The 21,258-nt window shown below is 37.8% G+C and overlaps 1 long non-coding RNA gene across 1 annotated transcript in view; it reads right to left on the reverse strand.

The window, feature by feature from the left end:
* LOC134298096 (uncharacterized) overlaps nt 1-21,258 on the reverse strand; it is a 97,877-nt gene that overhangs the window by 33,252 nt on the left and 43,367 nt on the right. The window lies entirely within an intron of this gene.

Raw genomic sequence — 21,258 nt, forward strand, 5'->3', positions numbered from 1 at the left:
CCTGAGTTCCAGGGCCGGTCCAACAATGAGGCGAATTAAGCGGTCGCTTTGGGCGCAAAACATACGGGGGCGCAGTCGAGACAGCTTTTTCTGTTGATTTCTTGTAAAACATGATGTTTTAGTGCTTAATTTGTAAAATCTTAATGTAATTTGATGTTTAATAGGCTTTTCCTTAATCCCTCCTTATTATCCAACATTTTCGCTTATCCAACGCTTTTATTTTTCAGTGATTGGTTTGGGGGGCGGGTGCCAAAATTCTGTTAGCCTACACTTGAAAAATACCTAGGGCCGGCTCTGCTGAGTTCCCCAATGAAACTCCACTATGATTATCAGCTCATCATGCTAAGGACTCAGATTGTTGCTACTGTAGCCCTCAAACAACCATTCTATTGCTTGTGGAGGATAGGGAGGATCACCCTGTAGCCAGATGCAAACCAACTGCATTTCCTGTTGAGGTCTTCTAAGGTCCTTGAAGGTTTCATGGATGATATAACATTCTATGTCTGGTTACAAAGATACAACCAATTGCTTCTACATTCCTAGCATGGAATGGCCATTCAGGTGGCCTACTACAGCAAAACAAGGATGGGATCCTAGATCATCAAATAGGCTTGAGGGTATTCAAAAGGGATGTAATTTTTTATTTAAAAAGCATTTGTGTTGTGCAAGATTGTTTCAGTTTATGGAGTTTCATTGCTGGATTGTTCTGCCTCACTAGAGTACTGTTCATTGTGCAGAAGGCTGATTTTTCAAACACTTGCAAGAGAGCAACTCATTGGGAGTATGAGAAGATTTAATGAATGTTATTCAGAGAGAATTAAAGAGGCCCATGCCCCTTCTATCTGCTTTAATAATATAATCTGCTTTGGATAATATGGCAATGTAGAAGGGGCATTAAAAATATTTTTATAAAAGTGCATCCCAGATTTTGGGAACTCAGTTATTCCCATTGTTTCTGAAAATTACAGAGCTTGTTGGCTTGCAGAAACTATTGTTGTTCTCTTAGCCATTACATGACTGACTCAGCAACTGATCTCCATGCTGAGAATAAATTATGTATGAACTTGTTTATATATTAAGCAATTCACCCCAACATAATAAAGAAAATGATGCTTTTGCAAAAGGGAATAATCTTACGGACTATGTTACAGAAGCTTTTTTTATTTAGAGAAGGGCTTGGTCACTAACTGATAGTTGTGTAAGGATTTCTTAATTGTGGCCTCTATTGTTCCCTCCATTGTTGAGTTATGTTTCAAATGCGTTAAAAATAGTTTTACTGGTTTTACCAGGACAATCAGTGCTGGATTTAGGACAAATGAGGCTCTGCGATAGTTAAGTTATGAGGCCTCTTACTTGGGCCCTGAAGAATGTGGACCCTGTAAGCCTACACTGCCTGCTTATGGCACTATCTCATAGACTATCAACTCTACCATTATGTCTGGAATTGCTCCAAAACAGAACACCTTCAAATTTAGAACTGCACAATATAAGCAAAATCCATTGTAAACAAAAACAAAAAAAATGGCAGGAAGATGGGCCCTCCCATGCTAACGGACCCCTGTGCTTAAGCAGTAAGCATACATAAGTGCAATGATAAATTTGGCACTAATGACAATTTATTGTTTTAAAAATGTTTAATTTTATAAAGTATTCTATTTTACTTTATTGCCTTGCATTCATCACTAAGAGATAAGCAGGTGGTAAAACAAAGAAACAAATACTGCTGAATTTATATATAAGAAAGGAATCTACAGTGTAGGGTCTCTATTAGGAATATATTCATAACCTGTTAGGATTATGATACCAATATGATTATGATTATTATGATTATTTTAACCAACATAATAGTACTATTTCAAGGATCCCTTGGTAAGATGGAGCTTTTGGAGTTGCCATGAGAGAAAAAAATTCTTTCTAAGCTAAAGCTGTAATAAATAAATATTTTATCTAATTGCTGAACTGGAAGCATTCTTTTGCTGAACTGGAAGCATAAAAAATGCACATTATGGGAGATTGAATCTTCTTTTCCATATGTGGGCAGCATGTAAGAACTTAAGATGGGTTGAAGTGTACAAGTCCCAGAATTAGAAAAGTTTTGAATTTTTCTTTATAATGTGTGCATATTGTTTTTCAAAGCAATTACTGCAACTACAAATTTGAAAAATCAGTAGTTTTCACATTATAGGACTTGTACTACACAGCCTCAGGCCACATATGACATCTGAAGGTTGTTTTGCACTCCTCCAAATGTCTTGGATAACCCTTGTACTAGCCAATATGGGAAGACTGAATGGCCTTTCCTCTGGAAGCCTCTGTGTTGCCCCCTAAATTCAAAATATTGGCCATCTCAGACCTGTTGCAGTTGCCCATTGGCTTGGACTCATCCAGAGCTGTCAAACACAAACATTGATTCAGAGGCATTGAACTTCGACACTAATTCAGAGGCAATGAACTTTCATGTCCAAGTGTGGATTTGAAGCCTAATCTTCAGAGTTGTCATCCAACACTACTAGCACTATGGCATGCTGTCTCACTCAAAAAAATACCCAAGTGAAACTCTGCAAAAGATGCACAGACTGCTATGTTGAATGTAAAGCACATATTTTTTGTTATTTAGAATTCCATTCTTCACCAGTTTCTTTCATCATATAGCCAAATACAAAAATCTTGAGTTTACATAACCAAAACAACAAAATGGATAGATAATTGAAAGAGTAGATAATTTGCTTGTGCCAAGATATCTGAAAGACTTCATTTCTTGTTGCTATTTGTCCTCAGGTCAGCTTTGACTGATGACAATACCATGAATGAGAGACCTCCAAGAGTCTCAATCCACAATTATCCTGTTCATGTCTCCATGCTTCTGTATAATAATACCCATCTGCTACAATCTTCATTAGAGGACCTGTTTCATGTTCTGTTATTAAGAGAGCAATGTTCTGATTGTGTGATTCCAGTAGGATTGATTCCATCCCCATGGAATTTGATAGGCTGTTAAAACATCACTGTTAAGTTGTTGTTTTTTTAAGTTTACTTTTTGCTTTTATTCTGTTATATTGATTCTTTATATTGCATGGTGGTTTGAAAAACTTCTTTGGCAGAACAGGTCTATATCTCTAGAAATAAAAGAATCACACAACCAATTAAGCACTTAACCTTGAAATACTTAAAAGACTCTTCACTGGACTATACTCCTGGCCCACAAATACGTTTCAAGTTCAATACTAAAAATAAACAAATAGGCCTGGGAGTTGTTAAATCTGATGGTTAAAGGAATGGAGCAGTGAAAGGTAACAAGTCCATACAGCATAATTGGCTGGTAAAAAAAACATGATTTAATATGGCAAGCTTTCTTTACTGTTCATACAGAGCATCAAATTAAACTTCTTAGGTTTATTTTGGTTTTCAATATGTCACATTTTCTTATCTTTCTCCCATTTTAATGTCTTGATAAAAGGGGTGAAGTATTAGTGTAATTTAGTTGAAGTGCTAGTTAGATGTGAACTAATACTCACACTGTTAATGTATGAAAAGGTGACTTGAAAAGTAAACTTTAAATATTTATTGTATTTAAAATGTAAAGGGGCGGTTGTTTGATGCTTTTATTGTATTAAGAAAATTGGCTTCCTTACAGACAAATGCCAATGCACCTTTCTTTGAACTATGCAATGAATCCCATATGTCAAAGACTTTTAGACAGCCAGAATTAAGCAATTCTAAACTCTTAAACTGGAAATAAATGAACCCTAATCCAGAAAGGCACAAATGGTTTTATTGCATAAATTTATGACATGACAGAAGACAACCTTAGCTGAATACTAAGATTCCAACATTTCCCTAAACAAAAGAAGGCTTGAAGGAAGCTCATTATTTTTTTTTCTGGACCCAAGTACAGTAGGGCTTTATGGGTCATATCCAACAAGTTCAATTGTGCTTGGAGATTGGCTGGTTGTAATAAGGGAGCTGTGTGCTTATTGTAACCAGCTTTCATGAGTCAGCTGAGTTTCTGAATATTTATTATTTATTTATTACAATATTTATATCCCGCCCTTCTCACCCAACAGGGGACTCAGGGCGGCTTACAATAAAATGCATATATAAAAATTGTACAATACACTATTAATCAGTTAAAAAATTAACTTACATCAGACATTCATAAAACGCATTATAAAATACAGATTGGCGTGTTCACGTTTAAAAGACTGGGTCTGTCAATTGAGTTCAAGGGCAGTTCCACAACCTGAGGCAGCAATAATCTGAACTAGGGCATGTGCCATCATTACCATAAAGCATTTCAAGGAATTGGTAGAGCTCCTTCCAATTTGAAGCACAACCACTGATGATGATGTTTTGAGCAAACTTCCAACCAATTGTGGATCCACCCGATGACATTTCCATCTATTTCATATTAGCCAGTTTGCTAATCAAGATATCATGGGAGACATTAAGAAATGCTTTGCTCAAATCCAGATAAATGATATCCATAACATTTCCACAGTCTACTAAACTAGTGTCCTGATTTTTAAAAAAAATTGTTTATGTTCTACTAATCGCTGAATTGTCATCAAGATACAAACATGAATGCCAGAGAAACTGTTGGATGACTGCATTTATACCCTATTCCATTTGTTTTTCTGAATGTTCAATTAGGCACTAAAAAAATTAATATGCCCTAAAATGAATCCATTTCAGTGAGTGAGTGAAGCCTATATTTCTCATGTCTGACAGAGTCAGCTTCTAACTCTGCTGAACAGAGTCTTCTGTTTCCTGAACCTGTAATTTTGCAACCATTGGATGGGTATGATGGAAAGGAAAAGAAAAGAAGATGGCTTCAGTCTTTCTGCCAAGCATGCAAATCCTTCAGATCAGTCTGGAATCTTATCTGTTTGATAAACATCTTACAACTACTGAAAGCCTGTCTTCTTTTAAAAGTCACTGGCTACTGTCTTTACTAATTCATTGTCAACCTCCAGACTTATATCATATTGAATATGTTGAAATATTTGTTGAAATATCTTTTTCTTTGCAGATATATGCTTTTAAGTGATGAAAGATAGTGGTCCTTCGTAACACATAATTATCTTGCATTTAGTTTTCTTAGGGCCGGTCCAAACACTACCTTTATCCCAGGAGCCCCCTGCATTAAAATGGTGGATGGCCAAATACTGTTCCCTCAAAATACGAGAGCAATAGCTACAAACAGCAAAAACCATGAAATTTTCAGGTGTGGGAATATCCTGGTTCTGGCCAGAAAAAAAAATGGATATTCAAATCTCTGTATGTCCCTACATTCAGAAAACATGGGATTTTTTTTATGCTGGTTTGTTTCCAGGCTATACATGTTGGTTCCTAATTGGTTGTATCCTAAAAACATGGCAACAGTTGACAAGAGGATGAAAGCTTTATCTTGGCAAGAGAAACTTTGTCCTTCACAAGTTTAATGAAGTTTGTGGCACACAAACAAAGATTATGCCATGTAATCAATTTCCCCTCATGTTTTCATGATAAAAGCAATGAGGAACAGACATGTATAACCTAGGAACAGCACCCTGTAGATCCAAGGCACAAGTACACGGCCAAACTTGTCTGTACAGATAGCCATGCAGCCTCTATAACCCAGGAATAGAACTCATACAATGATTCACATATTTGCATATTTGTATCTTAAGTTTCTTAAGAGCTGCAAAATCCCAGAACAAAGTAGCAAGTCTGGACGATGGAGGCAGAAATCCCGGGACCAGCTGGTCAGTATGTGGACCTCTCCTCAGGTCGCCGGATTTTTTGCCCCTGACTTAAACCCATGGTTTTGTGCTGCCTGGAAGTGCCCTCAGTTTCATGGATACTCATTAAAAGGAAAATGTGACCCTTATGTGCACATTTGATTGCTAAAGAACATACATGTGACTGCTGAAGAATGTATCTCAGAGGAAATCCTTTTATGGGAGCTGAAATGGATTCATTTTAGGGCATATTAATTTTTTTAGTGCCTAATTGAACATTCAGAAAAACAAATGGAATAGATTAGAAATACTAAGTATTAATGGCATGAGAAAATGGCTGAGTGTTTTTCCACAGCTGCTTCCTCAACTTCATGATATGTGCCAGAAGAAAAACAGTGCAATGTCCAAATTAATGGACTTGATTTTTCTAACTGGAAAGCAATTTGTATTCTACACTAATTACAGTATGTGGCTCAGATTGTGGGCACTGGAATATGGCATGCCTCCCATCATTAACAAACTTGTGACAATACTAAAGGAAAACAAATAATTGAAGTCAACACAGATAGTTATAATCCATGCTCCACAATTAACAAAAATATTAACAGTTGATTGTATATTTGAGTGCTGCTGATGCTCCTGTTGACTGGTTTGTCTAAGGCAATAGCAGACAATAGTAATTGTTGCTTTTCGTTGATCCTGCCCTGCAGCATACGCTGTGTACACAGTACTGACTTATTAGTATTCAGGAATGCAGACTTTCCATAGAGAGTATTTATTTCAGGTTTGTTGGGATTCCTCCCTAGAATACTTAATGTATAACACTAATGAAAAGTACTTTGAATAAAATAACTTTATTGCCATCATTCACAGGGATCAGCTCTAACCCAGGTTCATTACAGACTCATCAGAGAATGACATGACAGAAGTATCACACAGCAATGCGCTGCCATTCACTACCAACTGGAATGAGGACTCAAGATACCAAGACCTGTCATAAGAACTTGACAGGAAGCACATAATGCCTGGTGACAGTGTGGTAATTAACTTGCAACACCAGTGAACAGGAACTTTTCTGTGGCTAGCCCATGGCACATAATAACGGAGATTAATTTCTGATATCTGTTATTTCTTTATTTATTGCCAATCTGAACATGCACTGAATGCAGCACACTATATTGTTAACATACAGGAATTTATAATCTGGTCTATCTAGGCTGCTGCATTTCCTTGACTTGGCAGCCTTCTCCATGCTTGAGGTAAGGTGATAAGAATAACCAAAAACCTGTGTATAAAGGAAATTAGATAATGTGAAAATCTGAATCAATAGCTTTGGTATTTAAAAGGACATTAAATTTGTACTAGCCACTCAAATACAACTATTGTCTGCTGTATAAAACTAAGAGGGTTGAATGAAAAGTAATGCCTCCACCTTCGTTACTTCGGTTTGGATGGGAATATTTCAATAAATCAAGCACAGAAACAATCCTTAGAATGTGCTCTTTAACTACCACTGTTCACTTTCCCACATAATCACCAGACAATTGGATACATTTCTGCCAACAATGAACAAGTTTTCTGAAGCCATCACGGAAGAAGTAGACACTATGTTTCCGCAACCCACGTTTCATAGTACCTATCATGCACAGATCTTCCGATAGCCAAGCAAAGCAATAATGTGACCCACACGTTCTTGTGAAATGCCGATTATGCTTGAAATTTCTCTCTGAGTTCTACGATGAATTTACAACCTTTTGCTTATAAAACTCAGTGATTGCTGTCACAGAACATCCAACTTTTTGTTTGTCATACAAGTCAGATGTTCCCACCTCAACATCTTTAAATTTACTCGCCCAATGACGCACAGTATTCACATCAACACAAGCACCATAAACAACTTGCATTCTCTGATGAATCTGCTGTTCTTGACACATTCTGCTGTCAAGAATTCAGCGACTGCACATTACTTAAGTTGCATTGACCGACCGTCTGAGCAGGATTCCATACTTTGCACTTTAACAACACAACTGTTCGATACTAAGGCTTCCCACCAAATGGAACTGTAGAGGAGAGTCTACTGAACATGCCCGTACCTGCTGCATACCAGTACTGTCATCTGTTGAGCAGTTACGAAGGTGGAGGCATTACTTTTCATTCAACCCTCGTATATACAAGGCCTGCAAAGAGATTGGGGATTCTTAGTTCCACTGCTGATATTGTATTTTGACTTTATTTACCTGGAGCTTTCACAATACAAAATTATACATCTTTTCATTTCACTTTAACTGCTGTGGCAATGTCCTATGTAATCCTTGTTTTGTGGGTTTTATTGTTAGGTACCTTCAAGTTGTTTCCAATATATGGCAACCCTAAAACAAACCTATATCTGGCAAACTTTATTCCGAGGTGGCTTTCCATTTTCTTCCTCTTAGACTGAGAGAGTGTCACTTGCTCTGGTCTTGTGGAATCCTAATCCAGAACTCCAACCACTCTATCACATTTGCTCTTTGTTGTAATTTAGAAAAGAGTTAGAATTGTCAACTCAGGGGTTCTCTCAACTCAATAAACCATAAACTCCAGGACTCCAGAGGATATTGCTATGAAAGTTAAAGTAAATCATGGTTCTATAATAGGATGAAAGGGCCCCGTGTGATCACAATTACAGAGAAAGAGCATCACAAATATGTGATGCTACATGGGGTGGCAGAATGAGAATATTAACCTCAAGCCAGTATACTAACCCCTTAAATATTTCTTTCCTTCAGTTCCAAATTTTTGAGCTTTCCAGAAAACAAGACATGGAAAGTCATTCATGTCTTTAACTCTTATATTTGATGGGTTTTCATTCCCACAATATTTCCCTACCCTTTTTGATGCCTAAATGGTATTAATAGATGTTCAGCTGAAGTTTTATGTTTTATGTACTGTCAAAAGTTTTGAGACCAAAGGAATTTGTTCAGTGGTGGTGTGTGTGTGTGTGTGTGTGCACGCGCAAAATTCTTATTTGTGGTGCCAACACCCTCACCTTCCTGAAATGCTAGAAATTTGAAGCTAAGCCTGCTTAGTTCTAGCAATCACTGAGTCATTGTGAGGCTATGGAACAAAGACAGTAAGAAATGTCAGAAGTAAAACTGCCTATGTATAAAATAGCTATTGCTTCCCCTCAAAGGATCTAAAAGTCCAAAGATATCACTGTTTCATGGTTATGTAATTGTATAACCACTTACTATCTGTATCAATAAGCATTGACTCTAAAACTGCCTATGTAGGAAAATGTCATTTGGATTGTGAACTTCAACTCATTCTTAAAGAGAATGATTTGAACTGAAGGCTGTTCTCCATCAAGTAAGATCAAGAAACTGTAGATGGAGACCCTCAACTCCCTTGCTTTGGAGCCACACCTCATCAGTTACCTATGGAGCAGGCCGGCTCCCATCAAACAATGTTGTGCCGGCTCTGTGGGTGCAGAAGGGTGGAACCGGCATGCCACCACTGCCCTGATCGCTTCCCATGTTGCCCAATCTATGGGGGGGGGAGCCAAACACACCACACCTCCCCCCCATGTGATCACCCTCCTAGCAAGGTGGGCAATGCAGGCAATGCGAGGCATGGGGTGCTGGATTCCCCACATCTTGCAGCAAAGCAGACTGTCACCTCCTTTTGCTGCCGGCCATCTGATGAGGTAGTAAAGGAAACACATCTTCTGCTACTCCATTTCTTGGATGTTCCTGACACAAATCAATAACTGGATTTGCTGAGAATGTTTGAAATCTGTTGTAGAGTTTGAGGGCAGATTCGGAAGAATATTGATAAAAGCAGATTTCAAAAGCAAAGTTAGAATAAGCATGTGCTTTGTGGTTCGTTTTGTTTTGCACAGCACAGAAGACTGTATAGACAAGCTCATGCTTATATAGTTTCCCCATTTTTGTTTCTGCAGTATCTTCAATCTATGAAAACAAAGGGAAAAAAGAAAACAATTTTCCTTTTGAAAGAGCAACTCGACTGCTGAATTAAATCACAGGCATGAGCATTGCAGGGAAACAGTAACTAATCCTCTTGATCTTGTCTCACTTCCCCACTGTACAAAAACGTATTTCCAGTTCCAGTTCATTCATTTGTTGCATTTTAATGCTATTTTTTTCCTGGAGAAGGGGACAAGGTGACCCACAAACAATAAAAGTTGCCTAAACCATGGGAAAATTATCACAATTAAGGCATCACTGTTTTTTTAAATAATGCACTGAACACTATACAATTATTAAAAACATACAAAAATCTAAGAATCAATTTCATGCTGCTATTGCTTGAATTGCTTTGGTTCAATGGAAGTCTTACAAATATTCTCAAATCTTTATAGCATTTATATCATTGATGGAAATAGAGTGATTATAAACCAGAGGAGGACAACAAGATATTCTGTCACTATTGAACCATGAGGTAGATGTCCCCAAACAGTATGATAGTGATATACCAGCATATTCTGCAAAGGAGAATGTGGTGCCATCAAGATACAACAATACCACCTTCTAGTTGTCTGTTGACTTATGACAACCCCATCAATTCCATGGAGTTTACTTAAGCAAATACTATTTTCTCTGCAGGATGCATTAACTATTTTATCAGCAGAATGCATTGACACATACCTTCTCATTGAGGAAAAGAAAAATGTATTTCCCACATACCTTGCTTTCACAATCATATTGACATGTGTCAAATAGTTGATCTTTTCAAAGAACACTATAGATTCAACATGCCTTGATGATAATTGGGAAAAGTCCTAGTGAGGGGACTGTGGGCTTTCATATCCCCCCTGCCCCAATAGTTCATGCACTTGACAGGTAATTCAATAGGATAGGTTAAATAGGGAAGCTTATACGGAAAAATGGGGAAGCTTCCAGCAACTTTGGGGTACCACATTAGGACTAACCTGTAATATTTCAAATTTCCATCAGGGCTTCTCTAGGGCCAGCAGCAGCAGTGGTACAGCAGGCCCATCTGTTCTGCATCCCTGAGATCTCTGACACCAGTTATGAAATAATTACAAGGGCTACCTATCATTTCAGTCTGTTCAGATCAGAGAGGTGGGGAGATTCAAGAATTTACTATAATTATGAGAATTTGATGTACTGAAGCCATCCACAATTGAGCAGTTGTGATATGAAGCTTTTGGACTGAAAGTATCATCCTGTAGACTGATCAGTTGCAGATGGCTTCAGTACGTTATTATATTCATTTCTATTAGTTTGGGTACTGTATGCATTTACTGTTGCTAAAAATGGCTAAGTTGGCCCTCCACATTTGTGGGTATGATTTCTGTGGATTTGATTATTCACAGATTTGATTAAAACGTCCTCTCTAGGGATTTCCAGATCCCCCAGCATAACTCTGTGGCCAGCTTCCATCACAGAGCTGAACTGGAAGACCTAGAGGTTCCAAGAGAGAACACTTCTCTAAGCATTTGTAGGTACTTCAGCACTGTGATACTGTGGTCAGCTTCTGACATTTGACCATATGGTTGGGCTGGAAGATCTAGATACTCCTAGAGAAGTGTTCTCTCAGGTTTTTAAAAAAAGTATTTTATTAGCAATTTTCCCACTTTTGCAGGAGTTCTGCACCTCTAATCCCATCAAATGTGAAGGGCTGACTGTTCACCATAGGTGGAAAAATAACAATTTAATATCCATCATTTCAGAGTCAGAAGACCTCACTACTTTGGCTGCACATTAACATGTATTTTCCATATTTCAAAGAAATGTATTTTTAGACATACAGGCATCTTATATTCCATATATACCTAGCCCATCCTGATAATCTGTGTAATTCCCATTACTTCTTTTTGTATCATTCTTAAAAGTATTTTCCTAATTTCTGCTGTTAGAAGTTTCACTACTACTTTCCCAGTGCTCAAAAGACCTGCTTCCAACCTGCATTTCCATTTTCCTTCTCACTCTTTTGTCTATAATAATAATAATAATAATAATAATAATAATAATAATAATAATAATAATAAAAACTTTATTTATACCCCGCCACCATCTCCCCAACAGGGACTCGGGGCGGCTTACATGGGGCCATGCCCAAAGCAATACAGTATAAACAGCATATAAAAACAACACATCACAACACAATAAGCAATACAATAAATACAAATATCCAATTACAGTACAAATCAAGGGGACAATGAGAACAAGGGTGGTCCACATGAACATTAAGTTAAAACTCGGGGTGAGAGAAACATATGTCTATGTATTGTTGCTGCCAGGTAATCCTATTACTGAATGCTGAAAAACATAACTCACTGGTGGCTCTGCACACATTTTTGGAGTTCTTAGAATGAACTCTCACTAGTACCTTTTTATTCTCTTTTCCTCCACACAAATAGTACAAAGGGGGAGCTGCACTACTGAAAACTGTCTCATCAAAGAAAGCCAAAAGGTTTTCTCACTTCCCATAGACAGTTCCTTCTGTAAACTGACTGAACATATGTTTGTTTCTGTATTCACACCACTTTGCAATGGAAAAAATTGGAAGAATCCATATAGTTCTCATTGAACAAATTTATTTTGCTTGCACCCCTATCCTAAAGCAACCATGCTTGGAGATCCCTAAATGCTGAACTGCAATGCAATATTAAATTAAATACAAATAAATATAATTGATCATTAAAACCAGAATTTCAAAGTACTCTTTGTGGAAGTCTAAGGAAGGAGAAACTCAGGTTCTGATGATAGAGAAAGGCATTCCAAGCAAGCCTAGATGTTTTCTTGAAAGGGAAGAAATCATATCAGTTGAGAAATTGCAATTAATCATGAGGGTTAATGTGAGAAAAGATTGGGAAGCATAATGGAAATGGGCCATGGAGTCAAACAGATAAAAGGAAAGCAAAACAAGGAGGAGGAGGAGGAGGGGGAGGAGGAGGAGGAGGAAGAGGAGGAGGAGAATGTAGAAGATCAGAAGTACAGAGAACTCGAGTATAGAGAGGCTTCATTAGGAAAAAGGCACCCACAGAGGATGAATATTGGATGGTTTTCCATAAGTAGAAGTTACACTTGCAGCTCTCATTTTATGATGTTGCAGAAGGGAGAATCTCTTGGGAAAGCACTTCTGCAACATTGCCAGAATGGTCCCTTCCATAGTCTTTTCCCAGCAGTTCAGATCTTACAAATACACTGATTGAACTTTCTATTGTACCAGCTTTATATAGGATTTCATCCATGGATTCAAAGTAGCCAGCCCCATATTTATTATTGATGTGTTCGGATATGTATAAAGATACAGGGTCTATTCTCATCCCAATTTGCACTTCCAAGAATTTGCAGCACTTTATCAGCCACCTCATGTTTACAATATTTATATGGTGCACCTTACCCAATCTACTTTTACAACCTCTCCATTTTAATCCATGTTTTTATTAGTTCTTGTCATTTGTTTTTACTGACTAATGTTTACATTTTTATAATTGTGCATGTTTTTGTCTATTGTTGTGTTTTATATTGCTATTGTTTTTATTCGGGCTTGGCCCCATGTAAGCTGCCCTGAGTCTTCTTTGGGGAGATAGAGGCGGGGTATAAAAATAAAGTTATTATTATTATTATTATTATTATTATTATTATTATTATTATTATTATTATTATTACTTCTCATGGTACTGGTGTGTTCATGTTTAAAAGCTATGGTGTATTACTGAGTGTGTAGATGGAAGCAGAGCCCTGGAGAGCACATTGTGGAGATTTTGCACAAGGAGGATTCACACAACTACTAGCACAAAAGCAAAGATTACCTGGAATAATTAATTTTCCATGCAAAATGGCAAAGACAGGCTAGCTGAGAAAAAAACACCCTGTTGATCAGCACAAGAATATCTCTAGTGTTGTTTCCTTTAGCATGATTTCCAGATGCCCTTCTTTCTAATTAAGCGATAACACCTTTGTGAGTCTGTGAAGTAATAAAGTACTTTGCACTGTGAAAGCATAGAAGGAAGAGGGATGGTATATGCAAGGGGGGAGGGGGTCACTCACTGGGGAATGATACTGTCGGAGACAGAGAAATTGTGGCAATTAAAAAGCAATTTTAAAGAGGAAGAAATGTAATGTTGAGCTTTCCAGAAACATTTCCCCAACATTAATATTTTTAATTAAGATAACTGGCAGTGAGTTATGGCTTGAGAGGAGCAAGAACACATTCTCTTTACTGTACTCCAATTGCAAGGTGCCTTCTACAGATACTTACGCTTCAACTAAAAATAAAATGCAGTTGTGACTCTGTCCAACATTGTATCTTCTCCATGCAGATTTCCTTATTCCCTGTGCTTTTGGTCACCATGTCTTCAAGTTACTTCAGTCAAAAGGACAAAATTTTATTTAACTTGTACTGAAATTAGTCTCAGGGCCATAATGGACCCAAAATGCATGTTTGTGTGCTGAATAAAATTCTCTTACACACCTTCTGTGCTTGTGATGATTTTGGATTATTAGTTGATGTAAGAAATCATTCAATCAATAGCTTTATTTGTAGATCATCCTTCAATAAGCAAAATGCTCAAACCAGGTCACAACAAAGCAAGATGGTTATGGTCCTATTAATGGAAAATCAAAATCGTTTTATAGCAAGTACATAAAACTTCTGCAATAACACAGTACATAAAAAGATCATTACTATGATTAGGTATAAAAGAAGATTAGCCTTTTCAAAAATTCTGGGAAGAGGTAGGGCCACATACATTGCTAGGAAAGCATATCTACACTGTGGCAATTAAAAGCAATTTTAATGAATTTTGACACCGTTTTAACTGCTGTGGCTCAATGCTATAAAACCAGGGAGTTATAGTCTTACTAGGGATGTTATCCGTTGCACCCCCCAAATTTCTTAACATTTCAAAAATATTTGAAAAACAGAGTTAAACAGAGCCCATAACACAACGGGATACACACACACACACCCTGCATCCGTCATGCTCCATTACTGAAGTGTTTTGAAAGTGTTAAGAAACAAAGGAGGAGAGAAGATGGGCAGAAATCATCTCCTGTGCTCAGGAATCATGATAAAATGGGAGAAAATGTTGAAAAACACAAGGAATGGGATCTGTCAGATTCACCCACACTGAATCCATTTGATGTGGGTAAATGGCTGATGTTGTACGAAGCAGTGGTACTCCAGTAGTCTCCCAAAATTCAGCTGCTTGATCCTTACCTTGCATTATATTTTTTATTTTATATATTCATTACAAATTGTACTATCTCAGGAGATCCTTACTTTGCTTTTGCTTGATTCTGATCTTTTGAAATTGTGCTTTCCCTGCTTTTTATTTCCAATCATGAGTAAAACGAGGGTGCATGGCTGATTTAAATAATCTGCACAAGCCATGCCCCTTCACCCCATAGTTACCAACAGACATGGTTTCTGGCCATCCTAGGATGCTAGCAAATTGATTTACCCCACCTCCAATACTTTATGTTGCTGTAAATGTGCTAAATGAGATTTCAATCTTTCACAATTGTGAAGATCTCAAGATTATTATTATTTTAAAAAATGGGGAGAAGGCGGGAACTGCAATCGCTTATGTGATAAATCTGAAAATGGATCATTTGGGAACACAGGGATAGAAACAATGTGGGATGGGGAATGAGAAATGATATGCTTTCAACCTGGCCTCAGCTCTTTGGACCAGCTGAAGTTTTTGAGCACTCTTCAAAGGCAGCCCCACACAGAGCGTGTTACAGACATCCAAAGGAATATAACAAGGCATGTACTACCTTGACCAGCTTTGACTTCTCAAGGAATAGACTCAGTTGGTCCTCCTGGCCACCACAGATACCTGGGCTTCCAGATTAAATGGTGAGTCCAGGAGGACCCCCCCCCCCCCCCAAACTGCAGACCTGTGTCTTTAGGGGGAGTGTAACCCCATCCAGCACAAGCTGGATCCCTATTCTCTGATCTGCCATCTGACTGACCAAGAGCACCTCTGTCTTGTTGAGTTTCTGAGACAGCCAGAGATTGAGAATTACTCTGTTGGAGAATTCCTGCATAGGCACTAAATACAAATTGTTGCTGTTAACTTATTTTTAAATAAATATATATCATTCAATCCACATTTCAGATTTTTACATGAGATGTTCTGGCAGCGGGCCCAGAAGTAAAACAAAAACATCAAGGCTCCTTTGCTCTTGCTGTTGTTGTTAGTTAATCACCCCAGCACAAAGCCCTGGGGTGACTTGTACTTTATGGCTTGAATTTTGGATCTTGCTGAAATATCTGAAAGTTGTTTGCTTTTTAAAAAAAATCTCCAATGCAAGTCAAAATAAAGCACTTCAAGTTGAGAAGGTATCTCAATCAAGCCACCACCCTCTAAAATACCCCTTCTTGAGATCTTTCTCCTTGTATCTTTCTATGACTATTTTTTTCTAAGAAAACTAAGGGAGTTTCCTTGAAAGATTACTATCAATTTAGAAGATGAATTCATAGGTAGTAGTTAGAATAAGAAACCCTTTCATTTGATAGAATTTTATACCAATTTAAATACTTACCACTCAACGTTATCCAGAGGCAATAGCTGTAATTTTAATATTTGATAACTACTGGCCCTTTAGTAGACTAATTCTTTTGTTTGAGGTATTTTAATCAGTTTGTGACTTGACTGAATATAGTAGAAGTATTATTATTCAGTTCTATGGTATACTCCTCCTTTAAAAGCACTCAGTGCTTGAAATCCCATAAACAGCTTGCATGGAAATAAGGATTGGTGTTGCAAAAGAGAGTCAAACTGTACTAATTCTGATAAGAAACATGGTATATTGTGGGCCATGAATTCACTTAGAAGTTTTGGCAAGTTACCATTTCTTATGTTCACTGATTAACCATCCAGGACTTGTGAATAATAATGGCCTACCTTACACAGTTGTTGTGAAACACAACAAATTTAACAATATAAAGTATAAGGGCTACACAAATATTAGACACATTAACATAAATAGCAAATATCCTACTAGCACTACAGTCTTGAAAAGGACAATTAAGCTTCTGCTTTGACAAAGGTCAAAGTGGTGAGGATGGAACATCATTCTTATTAGCTTAGTGTGAAAGAAAATTGAATTATATGGAGAGAGAGAATGTAGACCTCTCCATCTTTGGCAATCATGCTTTCTAGTTACTCTTCATATACTGACATATGTGTCTTTTGCATGGGTATCTACCATTATCACCCACTGAATTTAGAATGGCTCAGCTTTGAACTGCACATTAAAAACATCATTGACACTGATGTGTGAAAATCTGATCCTTGCTTGATGTGCCTTCCTCTTGGCACACTTCTTCCTATTGATAAGATCACATAAACCCTTGTCTATAGTAGAAGTCTATCAGTATACGCATCACCAGACTGGAAATTTACTTTTTAATTAATTACCATTACAGTTATTGTGCTTAAGAATATATTGTTTTACTCAATCAGTGTTAAACAAGTAGCTCATTCCATTATTCATTACATTTTCATTCCTTTTTTCTTTCAGGAAAGGGAACATTTACAATTGATAATCATGGATGATCACCCAAGACCGAGTATGATTGTCTTCTAGAAATAGTCTTTGTGGTAGATCTGTAAATGACTGTGAAGACATATTCTGGATCCACATGATTTTTTCACAACATGGACATAGATTTCGAGATGGAAAGCAGTCACAACAAGGCTTTGCTTGATATGCTTTCCTCTTGGCACATTTCTTCCTATTGATAAGGATCACATAAAACTTGAAAGATTATTGTCCAAATGTCTTTAAATCAACCTGTAAATGTAGCTTATAAAAACAAATGAAAAAAAGAACTCATTATTACTAAGAATGTCAGTCTTTTTTGCATTAAAAATACTCCACAAAAATTTCACAAGGTTTTTTTCCTGGTGTATATGAATGTCTTTTTACAAAGCCTTGAAAATCCGTGTGCGATGTTATCCATAGATGACTAAAAGTTACAGTATTGAAGACTGGTACCATTGCATTTGCATCCCGCCTTGCTTGTCAGCTGGCCTCCAATGTAAAGATTGTTCCAGTAGATGGATCTGACAGTGTAATTCCAGTGTTGCAATGTTCAGTCTTCAGGTAAGAGAGAACTGCTAGACTGTATGTCAAACGGGACTAATGTGGAAGTCTCTTAGAGTCTAGACATTATATTTCACCATATCCCTAACACAAATCCTGAGTTTAATTTTGCCCAGTCTCTGCCAGGTGAACAGTGTTTCAGCAGACCTCAAAAGAGTATGCACAGCCGAGAGAGAAATCCTCTCTATCACCCAAGAGTCTACTCCAAATCAAATAAGACTTTCTCTTTTAATAATGCCTCCACCGCCTCTGCACTGCTGACCTTAGAATGGGAATCAAAGAGAAAAAGATATCATACATAAAACAAAGAAAACGGAAAACAGCAAGAACTGAATTGAATTCCACCTAAATGTCACCTTGCAAGTTGGCTTTTATTATTTGATAGCAAGGCAATTTTGCTGACAAATCTGTTATTGGCTGCTTGTTGTACAAAAGCAAAGGAAAGCCTGCAATAGGTCACTGAAAATTGTCTCTGCAGCATTCTTGAATGCAAGTTATGTCAGAGGTGCACAACTCAAACCAAGGCAAGAGCCACTTGATGGCTACAGTCATTGCATCACATGTTACATAAACCGAATCCTGCATAGCAGAAATGTGAGTGATTAAAACCAGATGGAATCTCCAGCATGGATTTTTGCCTAGGACAAAATTAGAAAAAATTCCTGGTAACGTTAACTTAACTTAAGAATCAGTCCTTCAGTTCCATAGAATACATTGGGTTAAATTGGGATGATGTCATTTTAAAAGGTAAAGGTTTTCCCCTGACATTAAGTCCAGTCATGTCTGACTCTGGGGTTTGGTGCTCATCTCCATTTCTAAGCCGAAGAGCCGGCGTTGTCCGTAGACACCTCCAAGGTGTGACTGCATGGAGCGCCGTTACCTTCCCGCTGGAGCGGTACCTATTGATCTACTAACATAGGCATGTTTTCGAACTGCTAGGTTGGCAGAAACTGGAACTAACAGCAGGCGCTCACTCCGCTCTCGGGATTTTACAAGGTCAAAAAGTGCTGGTGCCTCACCAAGCCACAATACCCAAGATTCCATAGTACAGAGCTATGGCAATTAAAGTGGTATCAAGCTGCATTCATTCTACAGTTTAGCTGCACCTCTTGCTACCTGAAGCGAAGAATATAATGCTACTATTCTAACATTTCGTATGCAGAAGCTATCTTGAATGGAAAATGGATGTTACGTCACTATTGGCCATAGGGCAATGTCATACATCATGTATAAGGAAAGCAAGGTATTTAGGAGGCAAAAAGGTGGCTGTACTCATACAATGTTCTACTATACTTCACTACTGGCCCTGACATCATACCCAGGATCTACCATCCTGAAATGGCTGCCTTCCTTTTCTTAATGCTAGGGCTGGCTCTGAGGGGCACTAAAATATAAAAGGTTGCAGTTCCATGAAATGAATATTTTCCAGTAAAATTAAAAATGTTTATTTATTTATTTACCCTATTTATACCCCACTTTTCTCTACCCCAAAGGGGACTAAGGCAGATTACATATGGCAATTATTCAATGCCTTAAGGCTTAACACATACAAAATTAAGCTTAAAATAGATTGAATTAAAGTTAATCATATTAACATTTAAAAACATTACATTCAATATTAAAATAACAGCATCCATATGTTTAAAAAAATTAAACAGGCTGATATAACATCAAGTCTGGTTTCAAGGAGGCTGAAAATTCTCAATTAGGAAAACTGCGAATGAAAATAGCTACTCATACTAGAAGGATATGGCTACCAACAATTTAGCTATTGTATATTTCTCCCTCTCTGTCTTCTAACAGTACACACGTCCAGTACACACATTATGGCATTACTGTGTATTGAGATTTTTATATTCCTGCAAATAACAGACAGTGAATGAAAAATTGGTTTCCGTAAATCCAATGTTTCTTGTTAATTAGTTACATTTTAGGGTTCTATATGATTGCTCCAGCATTCTAGTGCTACATCCCCACAATCTGAACCTGGCTGTAGGTTTGAAGGGCAACAGTAGAACTTGCCTTACTATCACAAGACGAAATTCAGATAGTGGACATGTACTCTTTGTGTAGCCTCAACTCTAACCTGAAAACAATTTAAATGAGTCTGTTTGTTTACATTCTCCCTTTCATTTATATGTACCTCAAGGTCAGTTGTCATTTTCCAAGTGTGTAGGCAATGAAATAGGTATAGGATTATAGTAAATGCCTCTATTCCCATTATGAATCTCCAACCTATCATGAGGAAACGTGGAATACTGGACACCTAAATGTTTGAACAGAACCTCTCAAGGACACTGCTGCATGTGTGCACAAATGCCTTTTAAACAGTTCCCGATTGTACAAAACAGGCATGACGTATATGTCCCGTTAAAGGTTATTAGGGCAAAGGAGACAGGCACGAACCTGTTCATTCTTTTAGATGCCCATACTATATGATTTGTAGGATGCAAATATAATCTATGCCAGTAGTAACCTATTTGGAAGAGTAAGGGTTGGAGCTGGATTCAGACCATTCTAAAGAGTTGTGAATCCATGTCTAGTCACAAACATACTTCAGTTGCAAAACTAGCTAATAGAAATTAGGTGAACAAAAACCGTTGTTATTTTAAATCTAAGCAACCCCAGATGTCAAAGACAGAACGCCACCAGATAAGATTCAACACAGTTTATTAAAGATACAGAACCAAAAAATGCTCATAAAAAACAAAGAGCTAGGCAAACACTCGCCATCAATATGAAAAGTCACTCAAAACGGTTCAAAAGATAAACCGGATTAAACAGGAGTTTAATCCGGGTTAAACCAAAAATGCTTACTTCAGCCTGGCACTTTAAACAAACAAAAGCTGGTAAACAAAGATTCAACAAAACATAAATCTGGCAGCAGATTCCTCTCTGCTACTCAACAGCTGTGGTTGAGTAACTAAGTTGTTACTCCTCCGTGCAGCGGGCGAACTCCGGGTCCAAATACATCAATCAGGGTTGCAGCGGTCAGCGGGGTCCCAATCCGGTCCGAGGTCGATAGCCAGGTGCAGACGTCTTAGGTTCCACGAATTCCACCGATAGCCAAAGAAAGGGTAGTCCAAGGTCGTAGTCAGTCAGTCAGTCAGTCAGCCAGTCCAGCGTCAATTCCGAGTAGGCAAATAATGTCCGTCAAGAAGACGACGGAGGTCCAAGCTAATAAGATTAAACACAGGTTGCACAACAAAAGCCCACACAGTTCCTCCCGCAGTCTATGCCCAGTGTCCTTGGTAACTTACGTATTCAGCAAACGAAACACACCCGTCTTCAGGAAATTCCCAACAAGAGCCCAAGCGTTCGTCCAGATTACCTTGCCCAACGCAATTAGCCCTGGATTCAAGACCCCATTTTATGCCAGTTACAACTCCTCATCGCTATCAGCTGTTACCCTAATTCCAGGTGCCTCATCATCATCATCCTCATCAGAG

The sequence above is a fragment of the Anolis carolinensis genome, chromosome 3 (genome assembly GCF_035594765.1).
Source record: "Anolis carolinensis isolate JA03-04 chromosome 3, rAnoCar3.1.pri, whole genome shotgun sequence".
NCBI classification, from domain to species: Eukaryota; Metazoa; Chordata; class Lepidosauria; order Squamata; family Dactyloidae; genus Anolis; species Anolis carolinensis.